Below are 19238 nucleotides of genomic sequence, written 5' to 3' on the forward strand. Positions count from 1 at the left end.
AAGTTGGGGGTTTTTTTTCATGAAAAAGTATGCTGAATCATTGTGCTAAAATATAAGATCTCATTTTTTAAAAGGGCAGGTACCTAAGGCCAATGCAGAATTGCATGCACAACTGTGTGCTGTTTGCACATGCAATTGTGCTCATAAATGGCCCATTAAATGTCATGGAGTTTTTTTTTGCTCTGTATTGTAGCCTGTTCTATGGATTATGTATTGATTACTTAAGAATTCCCAGTTATCACTTTGAGGGTTGACAGATTCTTGTCCCAAGATCAGGCCCAGTATTATTAAAATTACTGTATAGCTGGGTACCCCAATGTGCACAGTTACAACACTCATACTATAAAAATCCTTCTATATTTATAATAATGTATTTAGCATTTAGCAAAGTCACAAACACTCTAACTCAGTAAAGTAGATTGAGATAATACAGGATGTACATTTGAGCATCCATATACTCCCACCATCCCTTGCAGAACAACTTGGAATGTTAGCCATTATCTTCCTCATCACTATCATCTTCTTCCTCAGCACCAGTGGCTATCATCCTGGCAACTTCCATGGACTACATCTCTCTCTCTTCTCCTTTAGGTAAGTATAGTAATGATCTCAACTTTTCATCATATGTGTCAATTCATTGCCATGGCACTCTTGTGGTCAGATATCTGTGGATGTTCGCTCATGTTCCTATGGTTGGCTGATGTCATTATGGACAAAATTCCCATTCACACTCTATTTCCAGGTCCCCAAAACATAGGGATTATTGTTAGGTCATTTATTTGTGCCAAAGTTCATAGGCCTCAAGCCTTATGTTATGTTAACTGCTGAAGCTAATGTCTTACAAGATACAGAGCTGTAAGTTCCTTGCATTACTTCTTAATATAATAAAGGCCGAATATAATGAAGGCAAGGCAGTGAATATAATAAAGCCAAGCTAGCCCAAATAGGCTACAGTATGGAAGAAAATTCCTTGTGGGGTGGACTTTGGCTTGGTCTTTACACAAAGCTGCACTGGTTTAAATAAGGTGTGCTATTAAACCAAGATAAAAAACATTGTCTTATTGTTTCCTTATGCGCCTCCTGTCTGTGTGTCTGCACCGCCTATTGTCTCACGCTGTAAACTCTTTGTGGCAGGGACCAACTTTTTGTTCTGTGTTTGTACTGCTTCCAGCACAATGGGGCCCTGCCCTATGACTGGGCAATACAAATACATCATAATTTGGTTGAACCAGTGCACCTTTCTGGGTGGCCATTCCAAGCAGTTTAAGAATGTGTTAAATGAGTTTAGCTTAAGTCAGGGGTGGGGAACGTCCGGCCCGCGGGCCGTATAAGGCCCGCGAAATCATTTGGTCTGGCCCGCGAAATCATTTGGTTTGGCCCTTGCAAGGCAACCGCAGGGGGGAATTCGGCGGCGGCGCGGTTTCACGGCGGCGGCGGCAGGGGGGGGAATTCGGCGGCGGACACTCAGCCGTCTTCCGCGTACCACCCTCAGGCCCTTGGCAGAAAAAAGGTTCCCCACCCCTGGCTTAAGTGGTTAATGATTAATTTGCGCTAAAGATTTTTAAGACTCTCTTAAAATGACTGAAGAATGTCCACACTGGGGGGAGGGGCAGGAGGAAGAAAAGGGGCAGGGAGGAGTGCACTGATGGAATAACAAAATGGGTTTCTAAAGCACTGTAGATAAATCAATGCACAAAACAGTGTGTAGACAGTTAAATCAGTGCCCAGTTTATGTATAGACAAGGTCAATGCTTCCAAGAATAGAATTAGTTAGGGAGCCATAAAGGGGTATAACAAGCAGCAATAAGCTGAATTCAAGTAAGGGGAAATTCAGACTAAATATCAGGAAAAAGCTTCCCTCTATTTGATTGACTAGATCATGGAAAAGTCTCAAATGGTCATACACAGGACACAATGACTGAAGGATATCTGTGTAAGTATGTGCAGAATGCCGACATACAGCCTATATCCATCTCAGCTCCCGCAAAAATCCTATTTGGAGGGAATTGTGGTATACTGGTCTTGTGTGGGCTGCCTGCACATGGATGAATGTCACCCTAAATGAATAATGATTGATATTCAAACTACAGAAAGGAAGAAAACCAGTTAATCAGCAAATAGCATACTAAAAAATAAAAAAACTATATGAACACTCAGTAACAGAATGGTCCCATTTACACTCCACTTTGCAGATCTTCTCTTGGAGAACTGCTTTATTATTAATTATTTATTTATATTCCAGTAGTGCCTAGGGCTCCAGCTCTGAACCAGGACATCATTGTGCTAGATGCTGTACAAACACAGAACCAAAAGAGAAAGAACTCTTTTTTCCCCCCTGGAAACAGTTTCCAATCTGCTTAATTAAAATAACACATTCAAATATATCTTTGCACAGAATGTTAAAAACATGTTCAGTGCTTCAGTAGTTAAAACTTTCGCCATTCACATCTCCCACTTAAATCCTCCTCTTCGTCGTCTTCCTTTCAAAAAGGATTCTAATCAGGAACTTTGGCCAGATCCTCAGCGGGAGTAAATCTACAAAGCTCTGTTAATGATGCCAATTTAAATCAGCCGGGGGATCTGGTAATGTACACTTAGAAAGGTATAGGGCATAATTTGTGGGCGTCAAAGTGAAGCTGGCATCTCTTTCCTTGGTTAGTCTCTTGTGTAGTTTCTAGCAGCTCTGTCGTCACACAGCTCGCCTTCTGATGCTGTTGAAGCTGTCCCTTGTGTCATTGTTCAGCGGTACGGCTGGATTCTATTTTCTCTCCTTAGCCTCTCCTCAAAACAGGTGAATGAGAAATTTCCAGGGCTTAAAACTGGACTTTTATCAGTAAATAAACACTTCACTTGATTGTAGGTGCCTGGCATCCAATGTATTACCATAATATTACAAGAGAGAGCCAGAGAGAGAAAGAGGAAGAACAAACAGTGAAGGAAAAAAGGGGATCTGAGTTAGAGGCACTGAGTCCAAATTCCTGATTATGCTACACAGCCCATGAAGCATCTCCTGAAGTTACCCAAAAAGAAATTCATTGCAGACAGCAGTTAGTCACATTACAGTTCAGATTAAATTATGAGTCCAATATGTTGATATATGAAAAATGGATTCCCCTATAGTTAGCCAGGTGCAGCTGGGTGTAAATCCATTACCTCCTGATTGGTATGGTTTTGCTTTAGGATGATGGTTTTTGTTGCCAGCACACTCCGGAGGGGCCATATGAATATGAATATCAATATTCAATAACATCCGTTCTTTGTATGACTTTTAAATAATAGCCTCTTACTAATCAGTCTGAATGTTCAAAGTAAAAACCATTCAAATCTTCCTCTAACCCCTCTTACAATTTAGAGGTGAGGGGGTCAGATATTTTAAAATTACAGCAGATTAAAACAATACACTCTAAACTACAAGTGCTATTGTGAAGAATGTAGAGGTCCCTGAAGAATTTGTGCTATGTTCCCTAATCCCTCTCTTCAAAGATCAAGTGGTAAGCATAGTAACCATGAAGCCTGTACTCATAAGAATGCTGGTAATAGCATATGTTAGTCCATTACGTTGAAAATCAATCAGTCTGTGAACTAGAGGAAAGGTGTGTTTTCAGGTCTATGGAAATGGAAAGATGCCACTTAAAAAAAATCAATAGCCTGAACTTGTTGGCCAGTTGAAGCTCTGAAACAAAACGGGCAGAACTACCATTGAATATATATTTATGCCCTTCCCATTTCTGAATATATAAAACACAAAGTGTAATAATGCATCTTTAGGGTGATTCCCTAATCAGGTGTATTATCATTATTGTCAAGACATTTCTGAGGTGCTTAAGGTAGATAAAACAGAAAGAAGGAGAAGTTACAGGGAACTGGGAGTCTTGCAAGTTAATTGGAAGTAATGAGAATTCCTCTATTCACCAGCACATTCAAAGGGACAAGAATCAAGACATGATCAAGGGATTAAAACTGAAATGGCAACAGAAGTTAGAAGGGTGTCAGGATGAAGAGGCTAAGCCACGTAACTACTTTAATACCAAGACAAAAAGAGGAGGAAATTGTTGTCAGAGCTGCTTGGAAAATGGATTTCCCAAACTTTGAAAATTTAGAGTTTTTTTTTTTTTTAAAGTTGCAAATTGAGACAAAGATGCACAGATTTAAAACATTTTCGTGAAATGAAATTCTGAAAAAAAATGTTCATTTCAGGTAAATTGAAATGTTTTGTTTCAGTAAATTTGTAACATTTTTTTTTCTATTTTATCCTATAAAATTACAAGAGAGAGCCAGAAAGAGAGAGAAAGAACAAATGATAAAGGAAAAAAAATAAAACTAAATTTCAAAACAAAAAGTCATTTTGAAACAAAAAATTTAAATGTTCCATTCCAACCATTTTGAGATTTTTGAAATTTCCTTTTTTTCCCCAAAAGGAAGTTTAATCAAAATCAGGATGATTTTGTTAAAATTTTTAGTTTTGTCAAAATAGCATTTCCTTGGTAATGAAAATGTTTCGCCCTGCTGTAGTTGTTGGTTCGTCAGAAGTCAGGGAATGTGATGGATGAATTACTTGTTTGAGCAGTAGGGCAGAGAGATAATTGGATACTTTTACTGAAACTAAGGTTGCTTGAGTTGACTAATGGACCAGGTACTGAAGTCCAAAGATGGAGTGAAGCTCTTGGCAAGTTAAGAACCTTGACAGATAGGGTTTGCTTGAAAGAGCACAAGAGGAAGGAGGAAAAACTGTTTGACTGCACAGGGCACACAGGAAGAAATCTTGCAGGCAGATAACAATTCTTCTGTGGTGCAACAAATTAAAAAAAAAAAAAAAATTCCTTCCTGGGAGCACCAGAAAGTTATGGCATGGCTGTTTGTTAGCATGATAGGGTCAAAAAGACATTTTGTGTACAGGAGAGAAACACCTTTATTGGTTTGTTGATCTAGATGAATTGCTGTGAGATCTATAGCAATTTTTGTCAAATATACACAGGGATTTTTACACAGAGATTGTGCAGAAGTCTACCCGTGTTCGTGGTAAGAAATATGCTAAGCAATTGAATTATCATAACGTTCCAGATGTTCCTTGAAAGAGAACAGCAGAGTAGAAAATATTTGCAAATGATTTAAACCAAAGCCCAATGAAGTGAACTGGAGTCTTTCTGGTTTTCTTCAGTGGGCTTTGGAACAGATCCAACCTTTACATTTTGAACCTGCGAGGTGTTGAGGGAATCCTGGGGAAATGTTCGCCACCTTATGGCACTGGACCTGTAATCAAGAAAGTGCAGTAGTAAAATGGCTACAAAACAAAGCTTCACAGCAGATTGACAACATGCTGGCAGTGTAATCAAGAGTTATGGTTTGTTATGAACAGCAAAAGGGGATTACTGAGCCAGGCAATAGAGGTAAGAGAGCAGTCAGCATTGTGAGAATGCATTGCAAATCACTTTGGGTTACAAAAGTAAAATTTGTGGATCATAAAGCTTGAGACAGTCTCCAAATGCAATGAATAAAATCTAATTTGTAACTTCCTGGCTTTTGTCCACTTCACTGTGACCTGAAACCATACTGAAGGATAATTTTTAAAAATATTGATCAGTGTGTAAAATTTGTAGTTTGTATGTAGATCTATCCCAGGAAACAATTTTCTGAGAATCAAGATGAGCCTTAAGTGTGATTAAATAATTTTTAGAGGCCAAAGTCATTCCCACAAGAGAAATAGCCTGGCCTCACCAGTAAAACACTCTTTCTGTTGCTTAACAGTGCTAGGGTCAATTACAATGTAGCAGTTTACTGGCTTCTCTTTAAGAGAGAGTGTGCAAGATGGCAACTGGTGGGAGGGAGTGCTTTTATTCAATACGCTAGAGATAGGGACACTTAGGAAAACTCAGCCTGATATGCCTTAAAGCCCCTGGCAACAAGGGGAAATAAAATACACTAGGGATATAAAGCAAAAATCATGAAGAAAATAAAACTGATGTGCCATCCATTTGAATTTTCCTTTTGAAATAAATAAAAACAAGCCAATCTCAGAAATATCTCAACAAACAAGTTTCAGCCTCAGTATTCCTCAGCAAAATGGCAGAGCTAGCCACGTCATTTCAAAGCTGATAATACCTTCACTGAGAAAAAAAACGAATTCATCAAACTTCTTGCAGTTAATTTTTAGTGGATTGGCCAACAGGGTAGGAGTGTTTAGAAATAAATCAGGCTGAAGATTACCAGTGAGAAAGACAATAAAAATGCAGACAGTTGTGGGTCTCTTAAAAAAAAAAATACTGAAAACCCACCGGATTTCAAACCACCAGGCCCATTGGGTCAGGGGTGGGCAGGTTAAATTGAATTGAGTATTATTCCCAGCTCAGGGAAAAGTGTTTGGTAGTAGAACTGTGCTTGTGGTGAAATGCATGCCACCTGCTTCTACTGACAAGACATATGTGTTCTAAAGCCATAGTGAAGGCCCCTGTGAATTGTCACTTACTCTGAGGGGCGGGAGAAACTTGTAATGAAACTATGAACTCCCGTTAGCCTTTTTGTCGATTACATTAGGTGGATACAGCGAATGACTTGCCCCTTTTATGAATTATTGCATGTTTTTATTTATCAGTGGTAAACATAGAGGTAGGTACTAAGCATCCTGTGTGATATAGAATTAATCATTAATGCTTTCTCAGTTTTAAAATACCAGTAGCTCTGTATTCACACTTGGTCTTCCTTAAGCTTATAGTGGAAACAGTAGTTTTTAATAAAGAAAATCTCAAGGGCTGAAAGATGTTCAGTCTGTAGGCAAGGTCATGTTAGCTGAATAATATATCTGGTGTTCCCTGGGAGGGAAATGCTGTACTTGCTTCATCACTATGAAGTGAGAAAAATCCAGCTATCTGAGCAGCCATTTAGCACTGTGCTGTAATATGGTCATTTGTGAGGTCAATAATCCCAAATATGAAACAACAATATGTATGAAACTACTTTAAAAGACTAGTATGTCACTTGCAAAGTCAAGCACTCCAAAGTTTGGAAATGGCAGAGTTAAGGTTGCCCTGGCAACTATAATTCAGTCCCTTGTGCATTATGATACAGCCTTTAATTACACGACTACCTACTATTTTTTTCTACAGGACCCCTGTCTCATTCAGGCACAGGATGGAAGATGCTCACTGAATTCAATATTTCTTTTTTAATCCTCCTGATTCAATGTGTGGCTGACATGTCTTACTGACTGCATACTATCCAAACCCTGCACAGAACATGCTATGAGCTTTTCTAGGGTGCTTATCTCTGCAGCATCAGAGTGCTTGACCCCCTATGAAATGAGAATGTATTATTCCCAGTTTATAGATGGGGAAACAAAGGGATGGAGAAATTAAGGCACACATTCGCACAACGGCCACTAATATTTGGTGCTTCAATGTCTAGACATCCATCTTGACCATTAGGGCCTGCTTTGCAGAGTATCTAAAATTTTTGTAGCAGTTTATGTGTTCAAAGCATTGAACTGTACATTGGTATATCTGCTGCAGGCTCCATCTACAACCAGGAATTGGAACAGACACATGAAAATGAAGAATTAAAAAAGTAACTAAAATGTTCCAAAGCTCAAAAATGGTATGGTTTTAATTTACAGTAAATGCTTGGAAGGAACTTACTCTTTTTTTTTTTTTTTTTACTTTGAGTAGGGTCTGTAGAGATTAATAGCAAGAGTGAGTACATTGTACACATCCAATACACAATGAATATGCAGGTGATACAAAACAAAATATAGGGCTATTAAAACCAAGTTAGAAATCCATACACTAAAACTTACATTACAGGGAAAACAATGGGCATTAGATAAATCGCTTTTTTAGCATTGCTGTCTGAACTGTGGGCTTATTCATGATGTGACTCAACAACAGTAACACTGGCTGACATGGATCTCTGACAATTTCAGATCCTATCCAACATGAAAATGGCATGACTGAAAGGTAAGTCCATGTCAATTGCTCTTGCAACAACAAAATGGCAGTTCTATGTAATCTTCCTGATGAACCGATCCCAGATTGGATGGGTATGTGGTTCCCTCAAATTGTGGGGTAGCAGCTGTAGATTTGATTGCAGAACGATCTGAAAGCTATGTTTAGATGTTTGACTATTCATTCTATCCATGAATGCTTTTCAGACACTTGGCCTCTCTTCTCCAGTCAGTGCCCGATTCAGTCCGGAAGCAGCCATTGACGTAGAAGAGTGTTTAGTACTATCTAGCCCTTGAGACTCTGCATGCCCCATCCTGCATCTGGGAAGTCCCTCAAGTATCATTGCCTCTTGGCTATAACAAATCTAGTTAGTACTTGAGCTATAAGTACAACAGAAAATTGACTTTGTGGCACTGCATGAAATCCAGAGCGTCTCTGAGGATTTCAGTATGTCATTGCATAGATATGTAGAAAAAGGACTTGTTCCCATTTTCTAACACCTAACAGCTCTTAACATGAAGGATAAAGAGCAGGTGTAAATTGAGGGGAATGTATAATGTCTTCCAGATTTTCATGCTATAGATGATCATATGGGATATGTCTACATTGCACACTGAGCCCAGGTTTCTGGTTGCCACATTAGTGGACTGTTCAAGAGCGGTAGCCGTGTTAGTCTCTATACAGCAAAAACAATGAGAGTCCTGTAGCACCTTAAAGACTAACAAATTTCTGCGGGCATAAGCTTTCGTGGGCTGCAACCCACTTCACCAGAAAGCTCACGAAAGCTTATGCCCACAGAAATTTGTTACTCTTTAAAGTGCTACAGGACTCTTGTTGTTTTTATTAGTGGACTGTGTTTCCAAGCCCGTGCTTGAGCGTGTTCATTTCATTGTAAACCCAGGTTTATACATCTGTTCTAATTCATCCATACTGCACTCTGCAGCACTTCTGGCTCAAGTCTGCAGCTTAATCTGAGTCCACACTGCAGAATGATGGGGCTTGGACCCAAGTCTCAAAGGGACTCGAGCTTTGACCCACCTCCGTAGCAGGTTCCTAGGAACTGTGTTCTAGTCTGACTGATTTGTGTGTGACTGGAAAGGGGCCTGGGGCTGAGTCAGAGCCCGGGGTTGGTGTGCAGTGTAGACATACCCATAGAGAGCACTGACTTAATTAGCCCCTAAATGGATTGGCCCCTACATGGCTTGGTGTAAATCCAAGGAGAATGGATGAATAAATACTTCTCTTCATGGACAGCTGCGACCTGTTTTTATCCATTCCCATGGCCGTACTGTAGCTTAAAAGGACACTGTCAAATTTGATATGCCCGCAAAAAGTAACCTACTATACTTTAAGATTACTGGGTGAAAGTCTGGCCTTATTTGAAGTCAATGGTAGTTTTGCCATTGATTTGAATAGAGCCAGGATTTCATGTAAGGATTGGGACTGTTATATGGAGCTATGACAATTTATACCAGCTGAGGATCTGCCCAAAGTATTTGTGTTGTAAACATCACATGCAATATTGTGAAATCAATCAGTTGTACAAAAGAAGGCTGTCAAACCTGATGCAACAGAAATGTAGCTACTTGCTGTGATGATGTATGTTAGAATTAGGACTACATATATCACTGATGTTGCCACTGTTAGACAATTGCAACAAATCTTGTTCGAAGTGTGTAACGTAAGGTGTCAATGGAAAAGTTGTGATTTGCTAAGTATGATTATCCTGTTTATATGCATGCATCATTTTTGAATCCGAAGTTATAAATATTGACTGTGTACTGGCACCCTACATATATGCAGTATTCCTGGGTAACACCCACGAGGTAAAATCTACACTGAAGCCAGACAGCTTTGTGTTGATGGCCCATCAAAGGCAATTGACTCCCACAATGGGCCATAGAAGAAACTCATTCCACCTAGCCGGCTCTTCCTGCGGACACCTTAGCCTCCAGTTGGCCAGTGGCTTGCCCCTGTGAGTCAGCAAGCCATGAGGGCATGTTATTTGCTCATATGACCCTGGACTCCATCTTGTGCCTGTACTTTTCAACAAACTGTTCTGGGTGCTTTGTTTAGGACAGTAAAATTCCTTTCACATGGGAGAGGGTATAAAAGACCCTGGAGACATCACCATTTTGTCTTCATTTCCTGCTTCATTAACTGGATTTCTAACAAGGAAGCTCTAAACAAGGACTGATGACCCCCAAGCTGTTTGGGTAATTTTCAGAGAGACTTTTGCAAACAAGCAGTTTAGTCCATCACTGCTTCAAACTTGATATAAGAACTTTGCAATGATTGTATGTATATGAGTTCCTTAACCATTTTAACACTCTCCTTCTTTTCTCTTAAAAATAAACCTTCAGATTTTAGCCACTAAATAATTGACAACAGCATGATTATTGGGTCAGATCTGAGTTGTGTCTTGACTAAGCTTTCTGGCTGATCTTTTGAGATCAGATGAACCTTTTTTTGTTTGATGAAATTGGTTTTCAATAACCACTCATCATAAAGTCTACTGTCAGGATGGTGCAATAAGGAGCCTGCATGTTTGCCTAAGGAGCCTGCATGTTTGACTTCTTGTTCACCAGTGTAGTGAGACGGCAGTTTACTTTTGTTACTGGCCTGGTATATCTAATGGTAGAAGAACCAGCGGTTTGGGGTGAGTCTGCCCTATTTCTCAGCAGTTTATCCTGAATCTGGTATTCTCTAGCTGTGACCCACTGAGGCACGGTGACACTTGCATCACAGGATGATAACTAACACAGATGCTGGATCTGTTCATGATCATAGGGCTCTGGCGGCTCTGCCTGGCCTCTCTCTTCTTGAATAAGGTCAGGATGCTGCAATGCTTCCCCTCAATTACACTAGATGGCACTAGCCACTGCATCTGAGGGTAACAGTCCTTTGATCAGAGTGATGTCATAGTTGGGGGCCAAGTTGTCCAGGTAGTGGTGGTAACAGGATGAACTTTGGTGGCTTTTCATTATGCCTTTGGCTTTCATGAAGACATAGACACAATAGGTGTCACACTGCCTCTGAAGACAGTTTTGGCCTACATGGTGCTCTAAGGAGCCAAGGACAATCATCCACGGAGGATGTCTAAGAAACGGCCAATGCAGGAATGAGGGATGAAGTTTAGAGAAGAGATCAACATGGGAAGGGGTGAGGGGTGGGACGGGAGAAAGAATTGGCAGTAAAACAACTGAAACCCCAAACAGATCAAGCCCTGGTCTACACTTACCTGGAGAGTAGCTTGTGTAACTCCCGTCGACAGCTGTACTTCCCTTCTGCATGCTGTCTTCACTGCACTGCACTGCACAGCGCTACGCCACTAGAGGGGGTGGTTTACTAGTGTTGACTTCTCGATTGATTGAGCGGGTCTACAGTGACCGCTCAATCAATCCAGAAAGATTGATCTGACGGCGGCGACTTTGCCGCCATCAGTATAGACATAACCCAAGAAAACAGTCAGTTTCCACAGCTTCCATAATGCTGGGCAGCTATCTTAGTCCCCCTACTCACCTGGACCTTCATGGGGTATAATCTTTGTTGTCTTGCTTGTATATCTGTGCAAACAGCTCCAGAGTGCTCTGGGCTCGGTGCTTTTAGAGTGGCCTAACTGGATGTGTAGTCGATGTGATGTCAAGACTGTCTAAATTGTAGTAGGATGAACTTTGGGCCGAAAGTCACAAAGGGAATTAAGCAGTTTAAGCAGTAGATAGGTGCCTAGTAAGATTTTATGACGTGTGTAAGTAGGCTAGGGAGTTAGGTACCTACCCTTAGGTGCTTTTGCAAATCCCGCTGGTACCTACCAGCATCTTTAGTGCTGAAATATGTTTGTAAATCTGGTCCTTTGTCATTTCTTGAAGCTGTGGCTCAGTATTGTTCCCTAGTGGAGCCAAATTAGGCATCTTTGAATTGCTGGAGCTACGTGTATTTAAAATGAAATGCTAAGAAACTAAGGTTTTTATGAATGTTGATAACTTGCTTGTTCAAGGGCAGAGAAGAATGACCGCGGTGTGACGCATGTGAACTGGCACATAATTTGTCTACCAGGCATTCTGCTGCTACTGTAATTAAATGACCTAAACTTCACCAAATGGGTAAGACAAATTTCTCTCCTTATCCTTGGGAAAGTCAATATTAAAATAGAAGATATCCAGTGGAATTCAGATGCTTTGAGAACCATAATACCAAAAGTGATAGGAGTGACAATGAACAAAGAACTCACTTTGCAATGTGATATAATAGCAAACTAAGTGGGTTATAATATAGTGCTGGTGATACAACATCTACAGTACCATGTACAGATTTGGATACTGTTGAATCCTATAAGTAAATTTAAAGGAAAAGTAGCAAAATGAATTAAAAAGCTGGAGGGAGTGACGTTTAAAGCTATGCAAATCTTGATGGTTTCGCTTCACAGGAGTTTGGTTTTGACTTGGGTGGCTTCACATTTCCTGAATTTTGCTTCATTTTGTATACGAATGATTCCCAGATCTCAACAAGAAACTCATGTGAAATATCTTGTGTTGTCTGAATATTAAACAAATTTGCAAATTTTGCAAGATTTTTATGCACAACCATAACCTGCACTCATGTATACTTGAAAGACTTCATAAGCCTTTCAGCAAACCTGGTCTGATTTTGAAGATTGCAGTGAAAGCAGAAACGAGGAGAGTTTTCTGAACAGTAGAATGCATTCAAAGTCAGGATTAGTAATTTGGCTTTAGGTGCTCATTTGCAAATGAGCAATTCATCATGTGAAACAGAAGGGAAATAGCTCCAGGTTTGTGTCATATTATTATGAAGTGAAGTGCTACTCATCGATGTGACTTTGATGTAGACCTTACACCTGATAAGAACAGTAGAAGTAAGTTTTGCAGCAGACTTTTTACATTGTTCTGTTTATGACTGGGAGAAAGATTCAAACTCTTTTGAATACCAAGGAGGGAGAAGACTTCTTTTAAGGTGGTCCTAAGTGGTTGTTAATCACAAAAGCCTGAGCAAAGTAAAAAAGTAGGTTGATTTTCCGGGAGAAAATAGTAAAATGATGTCTGTTGGTCTGTGGAAGTATCTCGCAATGGAGGGAGGGGAATCTTCAGTCATTCAAGACAAGACTGGACAAAGCAGTCAAGGCTGTAAAGTAGGAAGTAATCCTATACTGGCCAAGATAATCTAATATATCTTTTAGAGTCTTAAATTCTATTATTCTGTGATGGTTCTGAGATTCTCATTTGGTCTGAGAATTATGGTAACTGGAACAAATTGTATGTGAAGAGGGTAGTTGTGAGAGGAGTCAGCCTAACAATTATGAGCCAAATCAGCGGGGAGGAAGAGTTTTAATGAGAAAAAATGTAAATGATAATTGGGAATCATTTAAAAACACCTAACTAGATGCCCCCAAAGCCACAATCCCAGAACTGAGGAAGAAAACTTTGCTGAGTTAAAAAAACAACTTGGTTTAGAGATGAAGTGAAGTTGATAGTAATGAATATAAATCAAAAGTTAAGAGTTATAGAAATGTAATAAGGAAAGCAAAAGGACACAAGGAGAAATCTGTGACCAGCAGAGTTAAAGACAATATAAAGGAGTTTTAAAAATATATTAGAACAAAAAAGAATCTTGGCAATGGTATTGCTCCATTCCTAGGTGGAAATGGAAGCATTATCAATAATAATGCAGAAAAGGCAGAAGTGTTCCTATAATATTGCTGTTCTGTATGGGGAAAAACAGATTATAGAGTCTCATGGTATCTTAACAAGAACACTCTTTCCTTTCCACTAGTATTTCTGGAGGATATTAAGCAGAAGTTACTAAAATCAGACATTTTTGAATCAGTAGGTCCAGATAGCTTGCATCGAAGAGTTTTGAAAGAGCTGGCCGAGGAGCTCGCTGAACCATTAATGATGATTTTCAATAAGTCTTGGAGTACTGGGGAAGTTCCAGAAGACTGGAAGAAAGCCAATATTGTGTCAGGTAGTTATGGGCCTGTCAGCCTGACATCAATCCAAGGCAGGGTAATGGATAATGATACAGGACTCGATTAATAAAGAATCAAAAGAGGATAATGTAATTAAGGCAAATGAATATGGGCTTATGTGAAATAGATCCTATCAAACTAATTTTTTTTATGAAATCACAAGTTTGGTTGATAAAGGTAATTATGTTAGACAGACTTCTGTAAGGCATTTGCCGTGGTACCGCAAGACATTTGGATTAAAAAAACAGAATGATATAAAATTAACATGGCAATCATTAAATGGATTAATAACTGTGTAACTGATAGGTCTCAAAATGTAATTATGAATGGGGAATTGTCATCAAGCATATGTGTTTCTAGAGGTTTCCTGCAGGGATCTGTTCTTGGCCCTATGCTATTTAACATATTTATCAATTACCTGGAAGAAAACATAAAATCATCACTGATCAAGTTTGCAGATGGCACAGAAATGGAGGGAGTGGTAAATAATGAAGAAATTAGGTCACTGATTCAGAGCAATCTGGGTTGCTTGGAAACCGAGTAAAAGCAAACAATATGCATTTTAATATGGCTAAATGTAAATCTATAGCAAAGAATGTAGGCCGTACTTACAGGATGGTGGACTTTATCCTGGGAAGCATTGAAAATGGATTGACAGAGGATCAACTGGATTGGTTTTTTAACAAATGATAAAAATCAGCAGGTAAGACAACTTGTGAGATATTGTTATTCCTCTCATTATGCTTCCCACTTACCTGCTTGCTACTTTATTATGATTAGAGATGTGTAATCTGTTCCATAATTAAACAACAAACACCTGATGTATCCTATGAAAATGTTGTTAGTTTAAAAAGTATATTTTTGGGAAGTTAGCAAATTTGTTCCTTGCATGTGGCCATATTAATTTAATGATCTTAATGAATACTTTTATTTTTTAATGATATCAAAAGGATTGATTGAATTTAGGGCTATTCCAAATACCTATTCCGATTTTGTTAGGGAACTAGATGTTAGTCCAGCTACAACTAAATATGTATTTCTGTGAAAAAAAAGGAATTGCTCTTTCCACCCTGATCTCTATAGCGCCTTATTGCACATGTATACATTGTGGGAAGCTATTTTGTTTTTAATATTCAATTATAATAAATGTAAGCTAACATGTTATGTAGTTCATTACACCAGAACTAGAAATTTTTGTTTACCTTGTTACATCGGGCATACTGAGCACTTGGGGCTAGATCATCCACTTGTGATCCAGCCCGTAATAAGGAGGTGTGCTGCCTTTAGGAAGGTTGTGACTCAAGGAATCGGTCTCCTCTCTGGTCCACAGTGGAGTAAACTATGCCAGCTCTACACTTGTCGCAACACACGTTCCCTATTGCAGCAGTGTGGCAACACTGTCGAACATATGTTTCTGTGTGTGCATGGGGTGGAGTCAAGGCTTGTGATGGTCCTCGGGGAACTGGGACCGTGAAGCACCTTGTTACCCCTTACCTCCAGCAAGAGGGAAAATTGCTTATGCTTAACTGTGTGTCAGCTCCCTGACCTCTCCAGTGTGTTAGTCATCCAAACAATCTCTCTGGTCTACGCCAGCCCTTACTTTGCCTTGCAGGTTAACAATAGGTGCGCCTCAGTCTCCATGCCTCTTTGAAGCATTCCCCTGTAGCATTCAGCCCCTGATGTACTGAACAATTAGCAGGTCAACTGTCCCTAAAGGCACAATGCACATACCAGCTTGTTTGATTCAACTCAGGATCTGCCCCTATACAACATCACAGCACTGAGATAGACTTGTAGTCAAAACAATCATACGTTTATTTTCAATTGTTAAGGTTTAAGGGACAGTGAGTAAGGAGAATAGAAACAGAAGGATTATATGTAAAACAAAATCATAACACTATTCCTAGAGATTAGACTTAACTTTAATAGGCTAACCAGGTGGCTTTTTGCCTTCCCTTTATATTCCACCCAAAATTCATTGTCTTTGCACACAGCCAGGCTGTTGACTCCATATGTAAATGGAGTTTCCATTGTGTTGGCTCACAATGTTTAATCTACATCCTTTGTCTGACCCCAAGCCCCTTTGTCACGTCTGCCTTGGACATAGATTTTAAAACATATTTTCTGTCCGTATGCACAGCTCCTTAAATATCATCCGTACATACGTCTCTCAATAATCATGAGGACATGGCATAAGCTTTTATTACCTCACATTACCCCATTTCTGGATAAAATACCATGAAAGCAGAGTGCTAGATGTTGTGAGTCTGTCATGCCTGTTAGGAGTTGGGGTTACAGCTAACTGAATCTTTAGCCAACTGACACTTATGGCCTCTGTGCCACAAAGCTCCACCCTCTTCTAACCCCTCCCTGGTCACCTGCATGAGGTGGGAACAAATAGGCTCTGTGGTGCGTGTATCCCTGACACAGGAAATAGCAGTAAGGTGCACCGTCACAAGGGAGTAAGGAGCCTTATTATGGCTCATCTCAGTGTGCACCATGCACCATCTGTCTGTCCCTTGAGAAGTAATTTTGTTCTATAATCTTCCAAATAATTCACATCTTTCATGCAGTGAATAGTGCTTTTATATAGGAGTTAATCCCAAATCCATTGACGTCGATGGACTGGCTCCCACTGACTTTAATGGGATTTCAAGTGGGCCAATTTTTAAAAAATATATATAAATGAGAAATGGTAGAAGTTATTGCCTAGATACTTCTTTTACAATTTTATGAGTAGGTGGGCAGTGTATTTTAAAGTTGGGAGACAAACAAAGGTTGGTTTTTCCATTAACAAGAGTTATATATATATATATATATATATATATTTTTATTATATACATATATTATTTATATATCTGGATCACTAGGAACACTGTATGTAGGTAGTGGAAACAAATAGTTTAATTCAACCAAAAATAATAGAATGAGCAATCTCCCCTCTATTATTCCCAATGGGGTTTGGTCTAGACAAAGTCACATCGAAGAGCAGTAGTTAACATCAGAGCAATATGACATAAACCTGGAACTATTTCCCTTTTGGTTCACATGATGAATTGTTAATTTGCAAATGAACATCTTGAGCCAAAATACTAGCGTGGTGTTTGCCTGCATTCTACTGTTCTGAAGAATGATTATAATGACAATACCTATTGATATTTTGTGGGAGCCTGATGTGATCTGTCATTGGATAATTTCATTTGTTAGTAGTTAATATTCACAGACCATAGTCTTCTAAATTAAATCACATTTCACGATGCTCAAATTCTATTAACCTTTGTGTTTGTTAGTATAGGCTGGTATTTAGAAAGCCATATATTTTGTCAGTGCTGTAGCCAATTTCTGGGAAGGGGAAAGAGATCTTGTTGAACAAAAGCAAAGACTGTTCTTCTACTGTTCAGTAATGGGACTGTCACACTGAGGAAAGTGTATACCCTTTTTATACCTTTATCTTCCCAGGTTAATTCATGCTTACAACATAAGGCCTGTCCTGTGAATGGGTAAGTGCATAGCAGCTCAGCACTGGGAAGGAACTGTGCCGCTGAAGCACAATGGCCCTCTCTCTTACTATGGTGGGAGATAGTTATTTACAGCTGGCTTATACCAGCTCAGCAATTCTGGCTGCTGCATTGGGAGTGATTGAACCTCTCCAGTCTTACCTGATCTGGTGTGCCAAGACTCATGGTTCAGGTAGTCTGGGAAATGATGTAGGGAAATTTCTCCTGACTTCCCTGTCAGCACAGTCCAAGTTACACCCAGCCCTCCAAAAACCGTATTTACTATGTATACTTACGTACCGAAATCTACCTGTGGGCAAACATTCTTCACACAATGATCACTGCATATCTGACCTCTCAGTCCTCCTCCTAAGGAAACCTATACAACCTGCATCAAAACCTGAGTCTATAGTTAAATTCATAACACTGCTAAACACCAGAGATCAGGGACTCAAGAGAGACTCTGGTTTTATGTCTCATTACAGCATTCTTTAAACCACCAATAGACTGCAGAGCGACTTCATTGCCCGTAGGTCGTGTTTTCTAGACTTTAAGTCATCTTTGTTGCTCTCCTTTGGACTTTCTACAATTTGTCCACATCTTTCCTGAAGCATGGTGCCCAGAACTGGACACAGTACTCCAAATGAGATCTTATCAGTGCAAAATAGAGTGGAAGAATTACTTCTCGTGTCTAGCTTACAACTCTCCTGTTTCTATATCCCAGGATGTTTACTTTTTTGCAACAGTATTACATTGTTTACTCATATTAGTTTATGATCCACTATAACCCCCTGAGCCTTTTCTGCAGTACCCCTTCCTAGGCAGTTATTTCCCATTTTGTGTTTGTGCAATTGATTAATCCTTCCTAAGTGTAGTACTTGGCATTTGTCCTTGTTTAATTTCATCCTGTTTATTTCAAACCATCACTCCAGTTTGTTCAGATCATTTTGAATTTTAATCCTATTCTCCAAAGCACTTGCTATTCCTTGGTATCAACTGCAAACTTTATAAGTGTACTCTCTATGCCATTATCTAAATCATTGATGAAGATTTTGAATAGAACTGGACCCAGAACTGATCCCTGCAGGACCCCACTCATATGCCCTTCCAGTTTGACTGTGAACTACTCTCTGGAAATGGTTTTCCAACCGATTATGCACCCACCCTATAGTAGCTCCATCTAGGTTGTATTTCCCTAGTTTGTTTATGAGAAGGTCATGTGAGACAGTATTAAAAGCTTTACTAAAGTCAAGTTATACCACATCTACTGCTTCTCTCCTATTTTTGCTTCAGCCATTGCTGTTCTTTGTTGTTGTGTTTTCCTCCTCATTGAGTAATAAGCCTACCCTATCCCAGGTCTTCCTTTTGTTTTTAATGTATTTGTAATATGTTTTCTTGTTACACTTTATGTTCCTAGCTAGTTTAATCTTGTTTTAAGCCTTCACCTTTTTTAATTTTGTTCTTACATTTTTGTGTTATTTTGGGTTTTTTGGTTTTTTTAATATTCATTCTTCATAATTTGGCCTAGTTCCACTTTTTTTCTATAACTCTTTTTTGAGTTTCAGACCACTGAAGATCTCCTGGGCAAGAGAACACTCAGGTTTAACATACTTCCTATCTTTCCTACGCAGTGGGATAGTTTGCTCTTTTGCCCTTAATAATGTCTCTTAAAAAAACTACCTACTCTCCTGAACTCTTTTTTCCCTTAGACTTGCCTCCCCCATGGGATCTTACTTACCAGTTGTCTGAGTATGCTCAAGTCTGCCTTCTTGAAGACCATAGTCTTTATTCTGCTGTTTTCCCTCCTACCATTCCTTAGGATCC

The sequence above is a fragment of the Emydura macquarii genome, unplaced genomic scaffold (assembly GCF_026122565.2).
Source record: "Emydura macquarii macquarii isolate MOO-44397 ecotype Brisbane River unplaced genomic scaffold, CSIRO-AGI_Emac_v2 contig_1253, whole genome shotgun sequence".
Taxonomy (NCBI): Eukaryota; Metazoa; Chordata; order Testudines; family Chelidae; genus Emydura; species Emydura macquarii.